Here is a 23,876-nt window from a genome sequence, read left to right as displayed (position 1 = left end):
ATTGGCTGCCTCCTGCACACCCCACACTAGGGATGGAGCCTGCAACCCAGACATGTGCCCTGACTGGGAATCTAACCATGACTTCCTGGTTCATAGGTCAACCCTCAACCAGTGAGCCATGCCGGCGGGGCTACATGGATATTTTTATAATGGCAAAATTTGGACACAACTAGTGCCCATCAGATGATTCCAATTTAAATATATATGCATATACAAATTTTCAGAAAAGGAAAGAAGAGAAGGTGATATTTGAATCTTGAAGATGGGATTGGTGCTTAACAAGATGATAAGATGTTGGGTATGGACCTGGGAGTAAATTACAGAGGAAAAGATCAGCTCCTAGATCAGGTGATAACTGAATTCCAGGGATGGGGTTTGGAGAACTCACCTGAGGGGCAAAGCCAGTCATGGCAAGAAGGTTGGGTTTTGCCTTACAGGAGATGAGGAACCATTGAATGGTTTTCAATAAATTGAATCTGATTTGCATTATTGAGGGATCATTTGGGTGCCTGTATGTAGGAATGCAGAAGGATAAGAAGAGGCAGCAAGGACACCTAGGAGACCATTGCAGTGCCCCAGGCTCAGGTTATGGAGGCAGTGTACCCTCGGGGTTATGCATGTAGATTCCTGCATTCAAACCCCAGCTCAGTTCATTACTAGCTGAGGCAAGCTAGTCAGCTTCTCTGTGCCTCAATGTCCTCACCTGAAAATTGGGTTTATAATAATAACAACAGATAAGATAACTGTGCAGGTTTAAAGGGAAATTTGTGCAAAGCGCTTACAACAGTGTCCATCTGAAAGTAAAAATATATTTATCTATTCTTTTTTTTTGTGAGGGTCTGAACTAAAGAAGAGAACATAGAATAGAAGAGACAAGTTCAATAAATATTCAGCAAGTAGGACAGAAAACATTTGGAATGTGACAAGATGTGGAGGTAAAGAAGATGGATAAATTGAGAATGATCCCCAGGTTTGTGGCTTAAGAAACTGGATTGAGTGATGATGTCCTTCATAAGAGGAAGAGCAGAATTCTTTTCCCCCTGAATTGCACTTTATCCTGAGTAACTCACCTACCCATGAACTAAACTGCCAATCATATTTGTCTATTACAGGAAAAACAATATATTGTTTTAAGCCACTGAGATTCCACTCTGTTTCTTCTTATGTTTTTGTTAAAGCAGCATAGCATAGCTTACCCTGACTAATTCAGTCTGCATCCTGAGGGTAAATAGATGTTGCCCTTCTATTACTCAGAATTTATTGCATACTTTGAGTCACTCTCATATTGAAAGAATATTTTCCCAAACTTTATTTTAAATTTATTAATTAATTTATTTATTTGAGAGGAAGAGACAGAGCCAGTATTAGAGAGACAGTGACTCTCAGTTCAGCAGAACTGGACACAGAACCTGGAGTGTGAGAGTCACTTTAATAGGAGCCATGGGTCGCCCTAGCCGGTTTGGCTCAGTGGATAGAGCGTTGGCCTTTAGACCAAAGGGTCCCAGGCTCGATTCTGGTCAAGGGCACATACCTCAGTTGCAGGCTCCTCCCCAGCACATGCAGGAGGCAACCAATCGATGTGTTTCTCTCACATCAATATTTCTCTGTCTTTCCCTCTCTCTTCCATGCTCTCTAAAAATCAGTGGAAAATATCTTCGAGTGAGGATTAAAAAAATAGGAGCCAATTCTAATATTTTAACTATTTTACTATCTATGCCCCTCAGTTTCAAGTAGCTACAGGATGAAGAGGCATTCAATTAGAAACATGTGTGTCTCCAAATCAGATGCCTCATAAGAGTCTGCCCAGAGCAGGAAAGTTTTTGAAAGCTTCAGGGGTGGTTATTGAGTTTGATGCTGGAAATGTTGAATCTGAGTTTCTTGCAGCACATTCAGGGGAACTTATTTAATAGGATATTGGGTATATAGGCCTGGGGTTCTGAGGAGAGATCCCCCGGCTGAGAATGGAGATTTGCATCCTATCAGCATCCAGTTGAGGATTGAAACTCTGACATTGTATGCAGGTGGCTTAAGGAGACAGTACAGACTGCGAAGGGGGTTGAGGGAAGAGCTTAGGAAACACTGACACCAAGCAGTCGCTGGAGAAAAGATCCCAGAGAAGAAGGCTGAGCATGACATAATGGAGGAGCAAGAAGAGAATCGCAGCATAACAAATTAAAGAATGGATAAGGCTCCCTGTTGCTTAGCAATGTCATGAACAGTAAGTGCCTGGTGATACCCAGTACTAGAGCAACTCTGAAATTCCGCATTTCATGGAAGTTCTTATTTGTCTGTAGCCTGGTTTTGTTGTGTTCAGCCTCAAGTTTTTGAAGCTGAAGATTTGTTCTAATTTGCATGGAGAGTCCATATCCCAGAAGGAAAGCACAACTATGATATTGTAGTTGTAAGACTTTGCTTTTCTATTTCAGGAAGCAGACTGTAAGTAGTTCAGTTTTCTAAAAAACACTTGTTTGTCAAATTGAGAGCTAAAACGCCTACAAGAATTAAATCTTTGACAGGGCAATTATGCAAGTGATAAGGAAAGAGCCACGTGATTCTTTGTTTGGCCTTTTTGGTAGTTCAGGAATTCAGAACAAATTCTCTCGCGTGATTCATTTGGACCAATGCCTAGTCTGTCCTACATGGAAAAAAATGATCAGTAGATGATGCTTGTTCACAAGGAAATCAGTGAACATATCCCATAAAATCCTCATAATTAGAAATTATCCTACTGAGTAACTAATAGAAGGTAGAAAAAAACTCTCCATATACAAATGCATCTATCTACCCAGAATTTTAAGAAATCCCAATTCGCCTGGCTGGGTAGCTCAGGTGGTTAGAGTGTCAAGATCGTGGGTTCAATCCCTGGTCAAGACACATACAGGAATCAACCAATGAATTCATAAATAAATCAAACAACAAATCTCTCTCTCAAATCAATAATAATAATAATAATAATAATGATGATGATAATAATAATAATAATAAAAGAAATCCCAATTCACTCTTAGAACATGCAGTGCAAACTTGTGTGTATAATTTTGACTTTCATTTTCCCATCATATATGTATTGAACTACTACTTTTGCCAGGCATTATGCAGAGTGCAGAGCACATGACATTCAGGGCAGATAGCCCCGTGCCTTCCTGCGGTTCACACTAGTGCAAGGACAAAACTCTCAAAGCAATCAGAAAAACACACAAAAGTTGGCTTAATTTATAATAAGTGCTGTGATGGGAAGAAGGGGCTGAGCAGGAGGATTACAGCGAGAACCTACTTTACTTAGGGTTGAACTTAGAAGTTGCCCTTCAAACTGAGCATATTGACAAGAAAGAGCTAACCCTGGAAAGAGCAGGGGGAAGCATTCCAGAAAGTGGGAGTAGCCTTCACACAAGCCTGCTGGGCAATGCAGGGAAGAGGCCAGTGCAAATGGCACTGGTGGCTGAGAGCTGCAAGAGGAAAGTGGGAAAGATTTGAATGTCTCCCTAAATGCCCTGGGGAGGGTTTACCGGGAAAAGGACCTGGGTGAAATGCTGCCGCTGTCCACAGCGTACAACACGTCATGGGCCGTAGCAGCATGACTGCCTGTAGAAGAGGCATTTCCCACACTGGGGACAGATGATTATGAATCTAAATAGCAGCAAAGGGCATTAAACACTCCTTGGGAGCCCTGCAACACTTCCTACCTTATGCTGGGGAGTCGTTTACTCCTGCTCTTGACATGTTTGGGTGGCAGATTCGATTGCTCTGAAGCAGAGCTTCTCTGATCTCACTGTGACCTGACGTGTAAGTCGGGAAGGCTGGGCCTCTATCGCCACATAAGAGAGGCTCACATGCAAGAGTAGCATCTACTAGTAAGAACTGGAGTGGCCTAGCAGACCTACAAACAATATTTTGAGAAAGTAAATGGATTTTAAAAGGAGGTAGGTTTCTCTGCCACTTAGTGACAGCTATTTTTGTTGTTTTCAGCATAGAGCTTAGCGGTTAGTGGGTACTAGCTGGCTGGCTGGCCGAATGAATATTCGAATAAACTAGGCACAAATGGGGAGGCTGCCTGGAGTGGTAGAAGGCAGTTTGACCCTAGGGGCAGCCAGACCTTGCTGCGCTGGGGTTCTGGGAACCTCTGCTTTTCCGTCTGTACTGCAGGAACGATGAGGCCTGTCTGGGAGGCTGGATGAAGCTTGCAGATCATGTATTGAAGCATCTGGCATACTAATTAGCATTGATCTTTGGTTGCTATTTTTATTATCATCATTCGGTTTCCCTACTTGGTGCCCTCGCTTTCATTCATCTTCTAAATCACCCAGTTGGGATTCTATCCTGTCCCTTCTTGTTGCTAGCTGGTCATCTCCTGGGAGGGTTGTTCCACTCATCTCTGCCACCCCCTGTTCTCCCCCCACCTCAGCCCACAAACCCCCCCTCATTCCTCAGGCCCCCCAACATCCCTGCCATTTCTCCAAATAAGCCGGATTCCCTGACAGTTCCTTCCTGTCTAGAACCCCCCTTTCCTTCTTTCTTCACCTTCTCATCTTTCAAGAGTAGATGACAGAGGCCTAACATTTGAGTCTTGAATGAAAACAAGGAAGCAAACCCACTGAAGCCTCCTTCCCCATCCTATTTACCAAAGGGACTGCTGTGCGTCTCCGGTTACCTAAGATATTTTCATGATCAGTGACTTCCTGCATAGTCACATTAAGTTTGGTTATTTTTCAGATTCTTCCTCATCAAGCCGTGTTTCAGAGCCTATAGTTACAGGAGAGAAAAAAAAATATTGTTTCTGGGAAATAGGAGGGATCCCTGGTTCATGTTGGGGCAACATGATTCTATGAGTCACTCCCTTTGTGAATCGGAGACCCATCAATAGTAAATTGATTTGGTGCGCTCACCTGCTCACAGTACTAGTAAACAAGTGGGTGTGAAGCTTTAAGAGCCAGAGAAATGCATTTCAGTTTGTAAAAAGGAAAGAGTTTAGTCAAATAATAAACCTCTTACACTGGATTATTGGGCTTATGAATGAAGCCAAGGAGAGGTGGTCCAGGAAAGGGGTTTCCTAGACAGCAATGGAAGCAGGAAGCCCTCCTTCCTCTCGGTCTCAGGGCCCTGGAGCTCTCCAACGTGGTTCTCTGTGTGTTTGCTCTTTGAGGCAGGAGATTTGTAACTCATCCAGTAAAAAAAAAAATCCCCTTTTTCCCTTCCCTTTAAGATAGGAATAGGAATCATGCCAATAACAGGGAAATTAAATGACAGTAAGTGTACTGAGTACTTAACAGAGACCTCAGGGCCTCTTCTCCCACTGGGCTTCCAGAATATTGGTGGCCAGACATTTACCCGACAGACAGGAGATTCTAAGTCTCTTCTCACCGGGGAATCTGGCCAGCCCAGGAGGAATGAATCTATGAGACCCTAGAGCAGTGGTTCTCAACCTTCTGGCCCTTTAAATACAGTTTTTCATGTTGTGACCCAACCATAAAATTATTTTCGTTGCTACTTCATAACTGTAATGTTGCTACTGTTATGAATCGTAATGTAAATATCTGATATGCAGGATGGTCTTAGGCGACCCCTGTGAAAGGGTCGTTCGACCGCCAAAGGGGTCGCGACCCACAGGTTGAGAACCGCTGCTAGAGAGCTGCTCAGAGGTAACAAGCACTACGCCCACTCACAGATATTCCAGTCAGCATTGTAGCCCCCCCGTTCTTCATCATGAGCAGCCAGCCAAGATCATCAGACAACCTAGAAAAGCCTCCAATGAGCAAAACAAACCAATAAAAACAGAACTAGGAAGAAGCAGGCTGTTTAGGGAGGAAAAAAATGTCATCTCCATAAGCTGTAATACCTACCTGCAGGGAGAGAGGATGTTGCATCGGTGAAATCAGCACAGGATGCTAGCATAAAGGAAATTTAGAAAACAAAAAGAGCTTTTGGGAGAAGAGCTTTTCAGAGCAGAAATAAAAGTAATTCAAAAGTAGGCTTAGAATATAAATCTGAGAAAACCTCCCCGACAGTAGAGCAAAATGACGAGGAGAGAAAAAGATAAAAAACTAGAGGAGAAGTCCAGAAAGTTCAGCACTGAATGAGGGGAAATAAAATCATTGATGAAATAATTCAATTAAAAACTCCAGACTGAAAGTGATGGGTTGCCGGATTCAAAGGATTCACAGCATAAGGAATGAGAATAGACCCCATGTTCACTGTTAACATGTCAGGTCTCCCAAAGTTGATCTACAGGTTCAAAACAATCCTAATCAAAATCTCGGCAGGATTTTTTTTGGTAAATGTCAGCAAGCTGATTCTAAAACGGATATGAGATGACAAAGGAATTAGAACAGTCGCTACATTTTTTAAAAAGGGGAACAAAATGAGTTGTCATGACACCTGATTTCAAAAATTGCTATAAAGCTCCAGTAATCACACAGTGTCAATTTTGCTCATTGAGAAATTTTTCAGGAAGCAGGTACTCATTTCAATTATAGAAATACTTATAGAGTTCCTGTCCATTAATTCACTTATTCAATGAATGTATTGAGCAACTACTATATGCCAGGAACTAGTTTAGCTATGGGAGATATAGCAGAGAGGTTAAAAAGAAAAAAAAAGATCCCTACTGCAATGGAGAAGAGAAACAACAGATAAATAGTGTGGTAATGGCAAAAGATAGACATGTAGATCAATGGAACAGAACAGAGAGACCAGAAATAGACCCACACATATATGTCAATTGATTTTTGACAAAGATGCAAAGGCAATAGAGAAAGAGTTTTTTCAACAAATAGTGTTGAAACAACTGGCAGCTACGTGCAGAAAAAAAAAAAACGAACGTTGACTCATATCCTGTATTATATACAAAAATTAACTAAAAATGTGTAATAGGCCTAATCTAAAAATATAAAACTTCTAGAAGATAACATTTTTAATCCATATGACCCTGGGTTAAGCAAAGATTTCTTAGATATGTTGCCAGAAACATAATCCATAAAAGAACAAACTGATGAATCTGGCTTCATCAACATCAATTACTTCTGCTCTGTAAAAAACACTTCAAAAAAATAAAAGACAAGCTAAGAGAAAATATTTGCAAATTGCATATCCAACAATGTTATACTAGAGGCCCGGTGCATGAAATTCGTGCACTGGGGGGGGGGGTCCCTAAGCCCGGCCTGCATCCTCTTGCAGTCCAGGAGTCCTCTGGGGATGTCCAATGAGGGACTCCCAGAGGGAGCAGGCCTAAGCCATCAGTTGGATATCCTTAGTGCTGCCGCGGAGGCAGGAGAGGCTCTCGCCACCTCAGCTCGCTCGCCAGCCCTGAGCCCAGCTTCTGGCTGAGCGGCGCTCCCCCTGTGGGAGCACACTGACCACCAAGGGCAGCTCCTGTGTTGAGCATCTGCCCCCTGGTGGTCAGTGCACATCATAGTGACTGGTTGTTCCACCATTTGGTCAATTTGCATATTAGCCTTTTATCATATAGGAAAATATTACATATAATAATAAGAAAGAAAACCCAATTTTTAAAGTGGCCAAAAAATTTGAACAGATACTTGATCAAAGAATATATATGCATGGAAAATAATCAAATGGAAAGACGCTTCTCACATTTTAGGGAAATGCAAAAGAAAACTATAGTGAAATATAATTTTATATCCACCAAATTGTAAATATAAGTTTGACAACTCCAAGTGGCATGGAAGACGTGGAGAAGCTGGAACTCTACCGGCCAATTGATAGGAATGTAAATGGGAATGATTTCTTTAGTATGTAATTTGGTACAAATCTAGTTAGGTTGAAGATTCATATACCACATGACCCAGAAATTCCACTTCTAGACAGATTGAGATAAACTCTGAACATGTGCACTAGAAAAGAAATGTGTACCAGAATGTTAAATACAGATTTGTGTAGTAAAGGGGGTGTAGACAATGTCCATCAACAGGAGAATAGATAAATTATGATTTCTTACACAATGGCATACAATGTAGCAGGGATTAGCACACTATTGCCCATGGGGGAAATCCAGCTCAATGCCCATTTGTGTAAATACATTTTCATTGAAACCTAGCCACTATCATTCCTTTACATACTGTCTATGGCAACTCTCATGCCATAATGAATCATTGAGTAGTTGCAACAGAGACTGTATGGCCCACAAAGCCTAAAATATTGATCAGCTTTTATAAGAAAAGTTTTCTGATGCCTACTATACAACAACACAAAGAAATGAGTCAGAGGTACATATATCATATCAGTCAGGGTTCAACCAGAGAAATAGAACCAGTGGAGGATATATGGTAAGAGGTTTATTGCAAGGACTTGACATAAATGTCTGTGGTCCTGGAGAGGCAAGTCTGAAATCCATAAGGCAGGCCCACAGGAAGGGCAGGCTGGGACTGTCAAGCAGGAGCTGAAGCCATATCTACAATCAGAATTTCTTTCTTCAAAGAAGCTTGAACTCTATTCTTAATGCCTTTAACTGATTGAATAAAATCCATTTGAATGATCTAAGATAATTTCCTTGACTTAAAGTCAATTGATTATAGACTTTAATCACACCTCCAAAATATCGTCACAGCAACACCTAGGTTAGTGTTTCACTGGATATCTGGGAACTGTAGCATCGCCATATCGATGCATAAAACTGACCACCACATGTATCAACAAAGACAAATCTTGTAAATGGAATGCTGAACAACAAGAAAAAGTTGCAAAATGTTATTATGTGAGGTATGACAACCTTTATATGAAGGCTGAAAACAAGCAAAACAATTTAATGAAGTTGATGGATTCATGGCTATATAAAACCATGCGGAGGAAATGATAAATGGCTGCTTTATGATGCTGACTGCCACTGTGGAAGAGAGAAAGGAAAGGAATTGGGGTTGGGTATACTCTATCTGTAATTATTTTTTAAGACAAGGGACTCCAAAGTAAGTGAGACATGTACAAATTTTATTAAGCTTAACTCTGATATTGCAATTGTTTGCTGTATTCTTATATTTATGTTTGCAATATTTTACAATAATTTTTTAAAATATATATATTTTTTATTTCAGAGAGGAAGGGGGGGAAAGAGAGAGAGAGGGGAGGAGAGAGAGAGAGAGAGAGAGAGAGAGAGAGAGAGAGAGAGAAACATCAATGATGAGAGAGAATCATTGATTGGCTGCCTCCTGCCTGCCCCCACTGGGGACTGTACTCACAACCCAGGCATGTGCCCTAACTGGGAATTGAACTGTGACTTCCTGGTTCATAGGTCGACACTCAACCACTGAGCCATGCCAGCCAGACCACAATAACTTTTTAAAATTGCAATGAATGCCCTCTTTTGGACAAGCCTAAAAGGCATGTTCACACTGGACAGTCAACTCTGAATCAGAACCACATGGATAAGACCAGAGAGTAGAAGCTTCTTTTTAAAAATCTCAATGCCAAACACCCTTTTCGTAGCAGCTTGAGGGGGTTTTCATGGATCTGTGTTTCAGGGAATGAGTCCCACCTCCTGGGAGCCACGCCTGGAAAATTGCAGTGATCACTGTGCTCAGCGGAGACCATGGATCAGGGTGTGAGTCATTCTTACTAAGCCCTGACCTTGGCTGACCTCCACAGTGTCAAGGTCTGCAGCTAAACAGAACTCCTGACTTAAGGAGCTGGAGATAAAGAGGTGGGTGACTGATCACATGACACGTGGCTGCTGATGGAATGAGAGGTGTCAAACCTCCCCAGAGGCTCTCCCCAGGGCCTGCATATGCTTTCATACACTAAGGGACACAGCACTGACTCTTCCTGAAGAATGTCAGATGACTTCTGATTTAAGAACTGGTTATACTTATACCCAGGTCCGGAGATTGCAACCTGCCGCATGCCTGCAGAAACTGACTAACTGACATTCCATACGGCATACGAACATAAGTCTTTTTGCAAATTAACTCTTTCTTTTTACATTTAAAAAGAATACATGGTCTATGTAAAAATGGAATATCTGAAAAACTAGAGAGAGGAAAACAAAAGTCTCCCAAGAATCCTTCTACTCCGAGTTATTGGTGGCTTTATTCCAGTATTTTTTGGGTTATATATGTATATATTTTTCCTATAGTTAGTTTTGTTATGCCCAGATTTCAGGATCCCCAAGAGACCACACCAGGGAGCCAGCCATGTCCAATGCAAAAGCAAAGAGTCTTTTATTCAAACCCGGGCTTGGCTCCCCTACCCTCCTTACCGACTCAGCGGCAAGTGGCAAAGAGAGAGATAGCCCGGTGGGAAGAGGAGTTTTATAGGGGGGTGGAGTAAGGGAAGGAGAGGGGACTGTGGGCCCTGCCGATTGGCCAGGCGCAAGTCAGTGTCTCGTTACACAGGATGTGGTCATATCTATGGCGCGCACTTCCCTTGATTGTCATTGGTTAGTTTAAAGAAATCCTGGGTGTGGCTAGCAGAGGCTTGGGCTTCCCGGAAGAAGCCTTGCCGAGCACATGGCTGCCCAAAAATGGAGGATCCAGGGTAAGATGGAGGGTGTAGTCCTCGCTCTTTCAAGTTTCATCTTTTCAACAATGGTTATTGAGCACCTAAGCATGTGCCAGGCTTTTTTCCAGGTGCTAGAACCTGTTTAAATGAACAAAACAGTCACAATCCCTACCCCTATGAAGCTAACAATGAGGAGAGGTAGACCAACCATAGAAAAGTAAATGCACAAGAGAAATTTAGTTAATATGTGATAAATAAAGCGAAAAGTAAGACCTAACAATACTGAAGACTTTGCAATGTGCTGTTCTAAGCCCTTTATCTTATATATATGAATACACTGAGTAGCGCTGTTGTGTGTGTGTGTGTGTGTGTGTGTGTGTGTGTGCGCGCGCGCGCTAGAGGGAAGGTGGTGACCATAAATCTCTCAGCACAATGGTCAGGAAAGACCTCTTGCAGAAATGACATGGAAGAGTCAAGGTTCACATGAACAGAGAAGACAGCTGGGGGAAGATCCAGGTTACAAGCCTTTCCAGCCAAAGGGACGGCAAGCTTAAATTCCCGAGCATGAAGTAGTTTAGCATGTTCATGAAACAGAAAGAAATAGACCAGTATGACTGAGACCTTAAGCAGCAAGAGGCAGAGTGGTCTGCAATGACACAGAAGACGTGTGCGCTGTGGTCCCAGCATGCAGGGCCTTGAAGGCCACAGTGAGGAGTTGGCTTTTATTCTAAGACAGAGGAACGCCTTTGGAAGATTTTAAGCAGCAGTGTGATAGCCATTGTTTTAAAGATCACACACACCGTGTTTGGCAAACGGACTTTAAGGAGGCAAGAGCTGAAGCAAGGAGACTAGTTAACTGGTGCAGTGGTCATCTAAGCAAGAGGCGATGGCCTGGGGCCAGGGCGGTGGCAGGAGAGATGAGCAGAAGTGGAGAAAGTTAGGGTTTTGTTGAAGTGAGACGGTTGTTACAGTTCTATGTATGCTTTGTTCATTTTGCTTAATTTTGTAAAATAAAAAGGATTTGAAAAATTCTTATAGAACATAATTTAATATGTATATCAGCCATAATCCCGGATCCCCACTGTGGAGAAGAAGCAGGGAAATCTAAGAGTGATGCATTCTGAGGAAGTGGAAGAGTGCCCCCAGGACTGTCATCCTTGTGGTGAAAATGAGCTCTACAGCAGCAGGCAACATTTTTCCAGCGGCTTCATTCTCTCCCCATCACAACCCCTATTTTTAAAAACAATATATTTATTGATTTTAGAGAGGAAGAGAGAGGGAGAGAGAGAAACATCAATGATGAGAAAGAATCATTGATCAGCTGCCATCCACTACTGGGGATTGAGCCCACAACATGTGCATGTGCTCTGACCACAGAATCGAACCGTGATCTCCTGGTTCATAGGTTGATGCTCAACCACTGAGCCATGCCAGCAGGGCCTAACCCAGGGGTGGGCAAACTTTTTGACTGGAGGGCCACATTGGGTTCTTAAACTGGACCGGAGGGCCAGAACAAAAGCATGGATGGAGTGTTTGTGTGAACTAATATAAATTCAAAGTAAACATCATTACATAAAAGGGTACGGTCTTTTTTTTTTTTAGTTTTATTCATTTCAAACGGGCCGGATCCGGCCCGCGGGCCATAGTTTGCCCACGGCTGGCCTAACCCCTATTTCTACCTATAGGTAAAGGACTGAGCTTTTGTTACAGCTGCTACTTGAGGAATAATTGAGATGGTTCATGGACACCCTCTCCTGTGCCTGACTTGCCAACATTTTATAGACAGAGATTGAAACTTGGGGGCCTAGCCGGTTTTGCATAGTGGATAGAGCGTTGGCCTGTGGACTGAAGGGTCCTGGGTTCGATTCTGATCAAGGGCATATGCCCTGGTTGCAGGCTCGATCCCCAGTAGAAGGAATGCAGAAAGCAGCCAATCGATGATTCTCTCCTATCATTCATTGATGTTTCTCTTCTCTCTCTCTCTCTCTCTCTCTCTCTCTCTCTTCCTCTTCCTCTTCCTCTCTGAAATCAATAAAAAATATTTAAAAAGAAAAGGAGCTTTGGGGCCCTCTTTGCTAAAACTCCATCCACTCTCACGTCCATGGAAAGTTGAAGGCGGCTGCAATTGGGTTTTACCCAAGACTGAAAAGCCCGCATTATTGATTGCTATGCAGAAGCCATAATTAAGCAGAGTAGGCGGCAGTCTTCTGTCAATAGGACTCAGCATTCCATTTATTTGAATGTCTCCCATGCAGCTTATTGTTGAAATATCCAAGATCTACCCCCTCCCAGTTAATAAATGGTTCCTAAAATTGAAAAGTTATACAAGAGACATGAATATATATTTTTTAAAGTTATAAAAGTAAAAACTATCACAAAAATAAGAAATCACAAAAAAATGGGAGGCAGAAACGTGAGGATTTTGCACACAGTAAACTGTGTTAATTTCCTTCTCTTTCAGAGTAGAATGTCAGAGTGCTTTTTAAGAAAAGTATAACTATATTATTTAACCTTAAAACAAGAGCCACCAGAAGAACAAAAAACCCAGAAACTTTTAAAAAGTGCTCTTCTCTGAGACTAGAACCAGACGTTGGATGGTGAGTGGGAAGGGAAATCTTACTTTTAATTGTAGACTCTTTTATAAGGTTTGAATTTTTTTGAGATGGACATGTTATGTATTCGCTGTTTAAAAACAACTCCTTTATTGAGATTGATTGATATACCATTCAATTCACTCATTTGAAATGTACAATTCCATATTTTTCAGTATATATAGAGTTGTACATTCATTATTGCTCTCAATTTTAGAAACTTTTCATCATCTCCCCCTAAAAGCCAGTATCCATTAGTAGTTACTCCCCATTTCGTCAGCAAGGGTTCCTCTTCTCAGTCCTAGGCAACCACTAATCTATTTTCTGTCTTTATATATTTGCCCATTCTGAGCAGTTCATATAAGTGAAATCATATAACATGTGGCCTTTTTCAGTTAGCATAATGTTTTCAAGATTCATCCATGGAGTAGCATGTATCAGTACTTACTCATTTTTATTGCTGAATGACATTCCATTATAGGGATATGCTACATTTTATTTATCCATCCATCAGTTATTAGAGATTTGGCTTGTGTTGTTTTGTTGTTGTTGTTTCCCCTTTATTTATTTATTTTTATTTTTTGGCTATTGTGAATAGTGCTGCTATGAACATTTGTGTCCAAGTTGTCATGTGAATATATGTTTTCATTTCTCTTGGGCAAATACCTAGCAATGAAATTGTTGGGTCATATGGTAACTCCATGTATAGCCTTTTGAGGAACAGTCAGACAGTTTTCCAAAAGATTTTATATTCCCAACAGCACAGTATGAGGGCTCCATTGTCTCCACATTCTCACCAACACTTGGTTTTATGTCTTTCTAATTTTAGCCACCTTAGTGGGTGTGAAGTGGTATCTCGCTGTGGTTTTGATTTGCATTCTTTAATGCAGTGGTTCTCAACCTGTGGGTTGCGACCCCTTTGGTGGTCGAACGACCCTTTCACAGGGGTCGCCTAAGACCATCCTGCATATCAGATATTTACATTACAATTCATAACAGTAGCAACATTACAGTTATGAAGTAGCAACGAAAATAATTTTATGGTTGGGTCACAACATGAGGAACTGTATTTAAAGGGCCAGAAGTTTGAGAATCACTGCTTTAATGGCTAATGATGTTGAGTTCTGTTTCATGTGCTTATCATCTATTTGTATATCTTCTTTGGAGAAATATCTATTCAGATTCTTTTCCCTGCACACATGTTATTTTAACCTAAAAAAATAGTATAAAATGTTTTAACACGTAGTAAGCAAATACCAAATGTTGGAGGTGGTAGTCTCTGGGTAAAGGGAATTAAGTAATTTCTTCTACCTTCATAAAATTTTCTAAATTCTTATGTCATACATAAATTTTTGTCATCACTAAATGTTAACATATTTCCTCAATTGTTTATCATTTCCTGATTTGAAAAATTAGCACAACAATAATCCGAAAGGCAACAATAGCTAACATTTTAGCAGTTTCCCTAAGGACATTTTTCTAGACTTGCTGTACTTTTTTGAGATCGTACTATATGGTCAAGTTCAAATTATGCCTTTTATTATTATCGTGACATCATGAATAAGCCCCCACATATTAAACAAACCTCTCTAACCATTTTTCTTAAAGTCTCTCGAAACACCACTGTATTTCTCAGTGTGCAGAATGGTCACAATAGAGGACTTCTCTCTTACACTCACTACTTTAAAACTAAGGGAAAATATTAAGTTACACACACATATACACAATGTCCACAGCCAATGGAAAGTACAAACCAAGGAGAGACAGTAGAACATGGAGAGGATGTAGCCTGGTCCATTGCTTCTCCCCCTATCCCCCACCCTACCCAACCCCTTACACAGAAAAAGACGGAGCGGAGTCTATTGCAGTAAGAAAAAACTGGGTGGTTCTCCAACATTTCTTAACTTACATCTTCATGTTGTGGCTTTGCCTTTTGGGTTAAAGTGTCTGTAAATCCCCACGGTAACCCCAACTTCAATATTTTTCTTATAGGGTATTGGTGCTAGGAAAAACCACATGCCTCTTGCTCACTCGTCCTCCTTTCTTTCCCTCATTATAACCTTTTCTCCTGCGGTCACCTGCGCCATCAGGACAAGGTAGCTGCAGGTGGAGCTTGGACTTATGTTTCTCTTCCCCTCAAAGGCTCCAGAGTGTCTAGTATATAGCAGAAGCTGGTTGCGCGGATTCCGTCTCCTCCCAGGATGGTGGAAGCAATGGCGCTCTCCTGATGGCAGAGGCCCTGGAAGACCCTTCTTTTTACACTTGCCTCAAGTGTTCAGTTTTCTAACTATATAGGCAGTTGACTCCTTATGCTTTCTCGTGTGTCCACAGACACTCGCAAGACAACAATGCCACCCAGAACGCCACACACACGATGGGCTGAAATTCTGTCCTGAGGTACACCCAGATACAAGCTCAGGAGACTAACCTGACTACTGAAGACTTTCCTTCCTGAGTCTCCAATCAGAGCTGTTCAAGAATAAACCTAAGATGACGTGTCTTCAATGTAGACATTAGGCAGAGAATACGGTGCTCACCACACCTAGGCTCTCCCCTTCTTCCCTGGCAACACGATTATACATACATCTCCACACTTCCTGCCGTCCGCTGGGGCCATGGCTGAGTTCTGGCCAGTGGAACGCAGGTGGAGGTGATATTTGGCATGTCCACACCAGGCATCTTAAATTTTTTGCTTTCTCCCAGTTTAGCAGGGATTTTGGAGGCTAAATGTTAAAAACAATGGTGCCAAAGATAGAAGGAGCCAGAGTCCCTGAATGACTGCCTGAGGTCAACCTGATCACCAAACCACGTCGAATAAGAGATGAACCTCTACTGCAGTGGTTCTTAATTCACTGAGGATTGAGGGTTATGTGTTACATCCGTTTGCATAACATATTTCCCATTCTACCCCAACCCCAGCACAGTATTCTAGGTTGCTGGGCCAGCTGGTGGACAGTGTCTCTCGAGTGGTGGCAAAATGAAAGCCCAGTTTTGCCAGCAAAGCACAGAAATTCCAATGTCGCCAAGAGGAGAGGCTTGCTGGGAAGGTTCTACCTAAATGGTTTCAAGTCCAGGAAAGTCCCTAAATGTTGGGAGAAGCAAAAGCACAGATCAGTGCTGTCTTCCAGGGGCATTCACGTGCGGAGGTGTCACGGAGGACTTGGGAAACCTTAACGGGGGCTCCACTGGATGTGAAAGTCAGCGTCCAGTTCTCTTCGCACCCCCTCCCTTCAGACAGCAACACGGAGAAACTCCAAGTCTGGGCTCTGGGAGCTGCTCCTGCATCGGAGCAGAGCGAATCTTGCTCACGGCGAGCACCTGAGCCCTTCCCCAAATGGTGACAGGAAGGCATCAGCCACACAGACGTCCCGAGTGGACTGCTATTGCCTCTATTTAGGAAACTTGAGTGTCTTTATTGAATTCATTTCCTTCTTTTCCAGCCTTCCCTGTAGATTCCTTTATTTCTTGGTATTCTTTCTAGATCTCTCTTTCATTGTGACCCGTCTGATGTCAAATGTATTCACTATTGATAAGAAATTCTTTTAATGTTTTGAAGAGGAAGAAAACAACGGAGTACTTCACATATTAGAACAAAGAAGAGTGTGGTGTGGCAACCCTATGCTGAGGCCTGATGAGTCCAGGGCAGATTCGGCTGCCCCTCTTCTGCTCAAGGGGGTAAGATGGCAGCCCTGGGTTTCACCCCTGGTTCCACGGCTTGTTTTTGCGACTTTAGGTTAAGTTGTCTCAGCACACTGCTCCCCGGGGTATAATAATTGCAATGGATTTTGCAGTTTTTGATTTGAGGAACATTGCTGACTCATTTCTGCCTCCTTCACCTACATCAAGCTTTAAAAACGGCCTCTCCAAACAAAAGGGGCTTGCTTTCTCTCATAGGAAGACCTTGACTTTCAGGTTCCTTAACACCCACGGTCAGACTTGCTATAAAAACCGTGTGTCTATATTTTAATGTCTTTAGGATGCTTTCTGAAATAAAGCTTGCTTCTCTGTGCTATACTAACAACTCTCTACTTGTCCCCTTCTTTCTCCCCTCTGTACTGATATTCTCACTTCTTGTTCATTCTTCAAATCAAACACTACTGAGTTTATATTGTTTTTTTAAAAATAATTTCTGGGCAAAGTAAAAATTCACCTAGAGAAGGTATGTATGTGAGTCTGTTTCTAACAAGAAAAAAATGTTGAAGAGTAAAGGAGTAACTGAACTCAACAGAAAACATTGTAGAGGCTAGTGGAAATTAGAAGTTTTAATAGCATATGCATTTTTAAGTGTGAAAACAACACAACATTGAAACATTTTTAAATCTTAGAATTTCCCCAACCTGGCATAAGAACTTTAATTTTTAATTGTTTTCCTTCAGGAGTTGTTCATGTGCCTTTTTTTCACATAATTATAATCTCAATGCATATAATTTTATATTTCGGTGAATTTGTTAGGGAAACCTTTTTTTAAAGTTCTTTTTTGTATTTTGTAGATGAATTCCAGGTAGATTGGAGAACATTTTTAGGGTCAGAGCTGAAAGCCTGCTAACATTGGGCATCCAGATGTCATAGTTTCTGGCTGAAGAATGAGCTAGTCTTGAGAGCTAGAATGACACCAACCTCTGGACAAAGAATGATGAGTTAAGTGGGGCTTGTAGCTGGTAGAGTTGAATGTTTTCTAATTGAAAAATGAAAAACTTAGCAAAAAGTACTTAGGTATTGGGAATTGTTTGAGAAAGGTTGAGATGCGTGTACACCTCTTCTAAGGGGTTCTGAGGCCTTAATATTCAACCTCCTCCAAGTTTTGCTACTATATGTGTCGAAAGGGGGGGTTTAAGAGTCATAGTCTGTTAGGTTTATGACTCTTCAGTGCATCTCACCTAACACCCTCATGATACAGACAGGAATCTGAATCCGAGGATTCTGAAGCTGAGAGAGAATACGGACTTCACTGTTGCAGGGACAGAGGTGGGGTGGGAAAGCAGGTCTTAGCATTTCTAGCTCAGTGCTCTTTCCAATCCTGAGAGGAAGGAGGAACAAAGAAATGAATAGGATTAAGAGAGCCCAGCCGGTGTGGCTCAGTGGTTGAGCATCAACCCATGAACCAAGAAGTTCCCAGTTCAATTCCTGGTCAGGGCACGTGCCCGGATTGTGGGCTGGGTCCCCAGAGGGGGGCATGCAAGAGGCAGCCAATCGATGTATCTCTCTCATTGACGTTTCTCTCTCTCTTTCTCGTTTAATTCTTTTTTTTTAAAGGATTAAGAGAGAAAAGGTGCAGTAGAAAAGAAAAGCAAAGCTAGAGGAAAGGAAGATGGTACAGGGAAGGCATTAGGATGAGGGTTTTAAGCCTTTGCTAACCTAAAGAGCAAAACTGAAATCAGAGAACACTGAGTCCCCTGAAATGAGCATCTCATTTCAGATGTGTATAGGGGTATTAGAGGCACACAGGGGAGGCAGCTAAGCAGTGGCGTTCCGTGTCTGCTTGGAAATCCAGTTTCCAGGAAGAGAAGGCAGTGTGATGGAAGGTGGTCATTCGGGGGCTGCAAAGAATGCAGCCTCTCCTTCCTGGTTCACGTCTGTGGAGGCAATGATGTCTTTCTTTCATAATTGACATTTTATCAATTGTTTTGAGGATAAGTACACAGACATTTCCATTTGTACACAATTCTTAACATACGTACCAAAAACTTAAAGTTACACAGTTGTGATTTTTTTCTAAATAGTTATTCTGGTGAATTTTCAGCTTAAAATGTGGAGGCTAAATTTCCTTAACGGAGTATCAAGTGCCTAGATCTTCAAATGTTGATACGCTATAACATCAAAGTCCCACTAATTTGCAATGTCATATCATATAAGCTACATGATGAAATCTTCAATCTTTCACAGCACATTAACAAAGTTACCAGGGAAACGACTGCCTCACCAAAGATGTTACAGATGCACAAAATTCTGACAGAGAGAGACAAGATCGAGGAGGGGTTTTCTTTAGGAAACAATACTGCCAACAACATGGGAATAGACGTAATTTAAAATGTTCAAGACATATTAAATGCACAACTGATGCCATATTGCCATTTAGTATGCTTTGTATTATAGGATATAACAATGACCCCCACCTATGGAATGTTAAGATAATCAAAGCCTCCCATATTCAACATCCCACTATTTTCTGGTTATACCAAAAAAACAAACAAAAAAACCCCCCAAAAACAAACAAACCCACACATACACACAAAAACAATCAGCAAATGATTTCCTCTTTTAAAAAAGCATTTACACTACAAAATAGTTGATAAAAATATTCCTCTGGATTGTTTAGGAAGGGAGACAGGGACCACTGATAAGACATGGTATTATATGTCTTATAATATGATTAATATGATTAATATGGTACTAATCAGACTTGGCTTCTTTCTCTTCTGCTTCACCTGAAGCTAGATTCTCCTCATTTTTAGTTTCTCCATTTCCCGCAGGTAGATCTTTTAAGTTCTTGGCCAGCCACTTCAGCCTGTTTTTCCCCTATTCCCTTTGTTTGTACATTTTTTGTCTGCAGATTTATCCTTTCCTGCTGCCTTTTTTTCTTTTTTTCTTCATTTCCACTTTTGCAGGAGCAGGTATAGCTGACAACCCATGGATCTCTTCCCCGCCCCCTCAGTGGTGTGGTGCTGACCATCCTCTTGGGGAGGGTGGCTGCTGGCCGGTGCTTGCTGGGTGCCGGAGGGCCAAGGCGGGCCCAGAGCCTTTGCGAGCCTGGGCTGCCTGGCCCCTGCTCCTTCTCCCACCACCCAAGCTGCTTGGAGCCACCACAATGCATGCCTTTCATGTGTATTCTTGAGGATTGTGTCTAGTTGAAGAATAGATACAGGTGACCTACTAGAAGTACCCATAGTTGACCAATGCTCCACAAATTCCCCCTGGCAACTCCTTTCTGGATACGTATGGGACTTCAGTTTGCCCTGGAGACGTCACTAAATAAAAAGTTAAATACACAAACTCAATCTCCCTCACTTCATTGAAAGGTCCAGAAAGTCCCAAAGTCCCATCGCTTAGAAGAATGTAGCTAATAGGGTATAACCACCACCCCAAAACTTAGCAGGCGAGACAGTCTCCCCAAAATGGCTGCGATAAGGCCCTTTGATTCTTATACACACATGCTTTGCCTCAAACCAAACGTGTGAGTCTATTTCCTCTCCTCTTAAGTCTGGTTGGTCTTGTGACTGCTTTGTCCATAGAATGAAGTGGGTGTTCTAGAACTCCCGAGCTCAGTCCTTAAGAAGACTGGCAGTGTCCATTCCCCCCTGGAAGCCAGCTGCCAGGTAAGAAGTCTGGCCGTCCTGCTGACAGGACCACGTGCTGTAAGGAAGCCCAACCCTGTGACCTGGAAAGGCAGAGGTCATGCGGTGGCAGACTGAGGTGCCTGATGTGTGAAGGAAGACTTCTCAGACCTTCCTGCTCAGATGCCAAGTGAGTGACTCTGGCCAGTGCCCAGCTGGGTCCAGTTGACTCAGAGAATTATGAAAAATAGTAAATGGTGGTGGTCTCGGCTACTAGTTTTGGGGTGGTGGTTATGTAGCAATAGATGGCTGAAGTGGTGACTTGAAATAGTAACAATGTATTATTTCCAGTGAATATGTCAGTTGGGTGGCCGGTTCTGCTGATCTGGACCAAGCCTGGCCGATCTCATTTGGACTTGCTTGTACCTCTGCAGTCACCTGAGGGCTGTCTGGTCAAGGATGGCCTCAGCAGTGATGACTCAGCTCTGCCCCATGGGGCCATTCATCCTCCAGTGGGCTTGTTCTCATGGTGATGGCAGGATTCTAAGGACAGAAGCAGAAATGCACAAACATATTTTTTAAAAAAAGGACTTTCTCTTTTTATGTCCTTTAAAAAAATATGTATATTTTTATTGATTTCAGAGAGGAAGGGAGAGGGAGAGAGAGAGAGAGAGAGAGAAACATCAATGATGAGAGAGAATCATTGATCAGCTGCCTCCTGCACTCCCCACGCAACCTGCAACCTGGCCATATGCCCTGACCAGGAATCGAACCGTGACCACCTAGCTAATAGGTCAATGCTTAACAACTGAGCCGCGCCGGCTGGGCTGGACTTTTTTTTTTTTTTTAAGTAGTTTTATGTTCACAGCATAAAGGGACTATGAAGTCAGAGGAAAAGGACCTGGATAAGGGAGGTCATTACTTAGGGCCATTAATGCTACCAAATCTACTACCAGGAATCTAGGCTTATTCCTTATCGGGGAGTATTGAATAGCATTATTAAGATTTTGGACTAAGATCTGGAAACACTGGAGAAATTATATTTGAAATTAAGTAAAACAATTAGGTGAGCATTTTCTGATTGTTAAAATGTTTCCAGATTTTCTTGCCAAGTCATTACTGCTAGTGATATTGATCTTGGTTTACTTCCAATAGAGGGTGACTTTCCCCAAATTCTTGTTAATAGATTTAGAGAGAATAGGGAAGAAATATCAGGTTTCACACTATGTGGTTCCTTGTTCCATTAATTAATTCACTGTAATGATGATTTTAAGACTCTTGGAATAGTTGCTTAGAGTCTGTTTCATAGAGTTAGCTCTCTAAGTAGCCAGTGGTCGGTCTGCTTGGTGACGTCTCTCTGGAAACTGAAGGCTGTTGGCATCGATCTGTGCTTTACAGAAAGGAAGCACGCAGGCTCTTCATGGGAAACAAGGGCTGTGCGCACACATGTGTGTGTGCATTTGTACATAATGTGCGTGACCATCTCTGATCCACTGTGATTTAAATTTAACTTTACCTGTGTTCACCCCTCCTGCATTCCCAGGAGACACTGAGAACTGACGTTGCATTTTCACTTTCCTCTCCGGGAAGCAGATTCATTTTCCTCTCCTGGGATTTCAGGGCAGAGTCTGAGGAGAGAGAAGGGGAGACTGGGATTACCATTCCCCGAGCCCCGCCTGCCTGCTGCTTACAGCGGTGTGCTGCTGCCCCCTACACAGTGATTCACACCAGGCGATAAAGGTTCTTTTGATCTGCTCCTCTTTCCTCCACTGCCCCCTCTATCGAGTCCTAATTGAACTTTATTAATCCGGTGTTTATTTCTTGCTCAGGAATTGGGAATCAAGGAACCTGGGTTTTGGCCCTTGAATCGCTTAATATCTTTGGGTGTTCGTTTTCTCTTCTGCAAAAGCAGCCACCTGGACTAGAAGTGTGTGGCTGCTCTGAGCTTTGAAGGGTTAGGATGCCAGGATAAAGCCAGACACACTTTACAGGTCCTAACCAAGTGATGCCCTGAAATGTCAGACATATTGGAAGAAGTAAGCTGGAAAAAGACTAAGAATGTGGGTTATTTGTGTTGCCAAGGAATTATTGATCTCCATTCTGAGCTGATATTAAACTATAACACACTTCCTCAATGTGTGTGTGTGTGTGGGGGGGGGAGTGGGGGGAAGTATAAAAAGATTTCAGAACTGAAAAGAGGGGTTTCACTTGCTGAGAATTTGGGGGAGTATCCTTTTAAACAGAAAGTGATGGTAGCTCACCAAGTCAGCGATTCTGACGATAAGGACTATGAATTGTTGGGCATTCCTCAGGTAGAATGTATCCATCCCACGTTTTCCACCAGTGGTTTGTAGTTGTTGTTTTAGAGAGGAAGGGAGAGGGAGAGAGAAACGTTGGTGTGATGTGTAAAGAGAACATAGATGATCCTTTGCCTCCCTCACGCGCCTGATGGGAATCGAACCCACAACCTGGGTTTGTGTCCTGACCAGAATCGAACCCTCGACCCCTGGGGACGATGCTCCAACATGAGCCACACCAAGCAAGAGTGAAGTGGAAGGAAGTAATGAGGGCTAGAAATACCTCTTGCTTTCGGTTCATCTGGGAGAGATCCGCTACCTTTTCGGTTCCTATTGAGTACATTTAGCTACAGCTGCCATGACGGCATTTTTTCCCTAGGAGAGCTCTTTAGATCTGCCCTTTCTGTAGCTAGACTGACAGCAGATGCCCCCACGCCCACTCAGCGCTCTCAGTCGGATCGGATCCCCAACCCCATCACAGCCCACATGCGCTTCACGCCCCTCCAGCCTCCTCTCCTCTCCGCTAGGACCCCCTCGCCAACTCTTCCCTACCTGTCAAGTAGGTCTTATTTCCTGGGCACACCTGCTGTCCTTAGAAGGGGAGACACCGTCGCCCTGGCATCCTAGCCTGTCCCTTCCAAGCCGAGTCCGGCGGCTAGGCGACCAGGCGTTGCAGAGTTCAACGGCCTGGGGCAGGGGGGAGCCCTATCCCAAACAGCCTGTTTAGCCCGGACGCAGCATTCTGAGAGCCGCGGGGAAGGTCCCGGCTAGCTTTGGAGACTTGGAGGGGTCGGCCAAACCCAGGGGCTCCTGCTGCCCCAGCTCTCCGTCCTGGGCTCTCGGTCCTGGGCACTCCGTCCGGGGCACCCGGGACACAGAGCCGCGTCCCTATGCAAGGACTCGGCACCCAATCGGACTGCGGCGGAGGCTCCCGCCGCCGCAGCTGCTGCAAACCGGTCTGGTTTCCCTGCAGGGCGTGCGGGATGGAGCAAGGGGGTGGAGAGAAAAGGGGAAGAGCTTGGGCGGCCGGCGGGCGGGGCCTGCAGCCTCCCCGAGCCGCGGCAGTCACCGCGCGGCTCGCTCGCTCCGCGCCTGGCTCCGACTCGGGCGCGTCCTGCGCCGGGACCCGCGCCCCAGCCCGGGGGCGCCGCTGCTCTTCGGACCCGGCCGCGGAGTGCGCGGCGGCGAGGCTGCGCGGGTAGGGAAGCTGTTCCGAGAGCTGGGCTTCGTGCCCGCTCGCTGCCGAGTCTGACAAAGGATTGACTGGCGGGGGA

At 43.3% G+C, this 23,876-nt stretch overlaps 1 long non-coding RNA gene across 1 annotated transcript; it reads right to left on the bottom strand.

The window, feature by feature from the left end:
- Nucleotides 1-19,350: 19,350 nt before the first annotated feature.
- Nucleotides 19,351-23,280, bottom strand: LOC106695419. The gene is made up of 3 exons (XR_001346508.2): nt 22,567-23,280; nt 21,822-21,933; nt 19,351-20,848 (listed from the first exon to the last, which is right to left on the bottom strand). It is a non-coding gene; the product is annotated as an uncharacterized LOC106695419 (long non-coding RNA).
- Between the last annotated feature and the right edge of the window lie 596 nt (nt 23,281-23,876).

The sequence above is a fragment of the Myotis lucifugus genome, unplaced genomic scaffold, assembly GCF_000147115.1.
Source record: "Myotis lucifugus unplaced genomic scaffold, Myoluc2.0 scaffold_1240, whole genome shotgun sequence".
Taxonomy (NCBI): Eukaryota; Metazoa; Chordata; class Mammalia; order Chiroptera; family Vespertilionidae; genus Myotis; species Myotis lucifugus.
The sequence above is the reverse complement of the archived record's forward strand: the minus strand, read 5'-3'. Positions and strand labels throughout refer to the sequence as shown.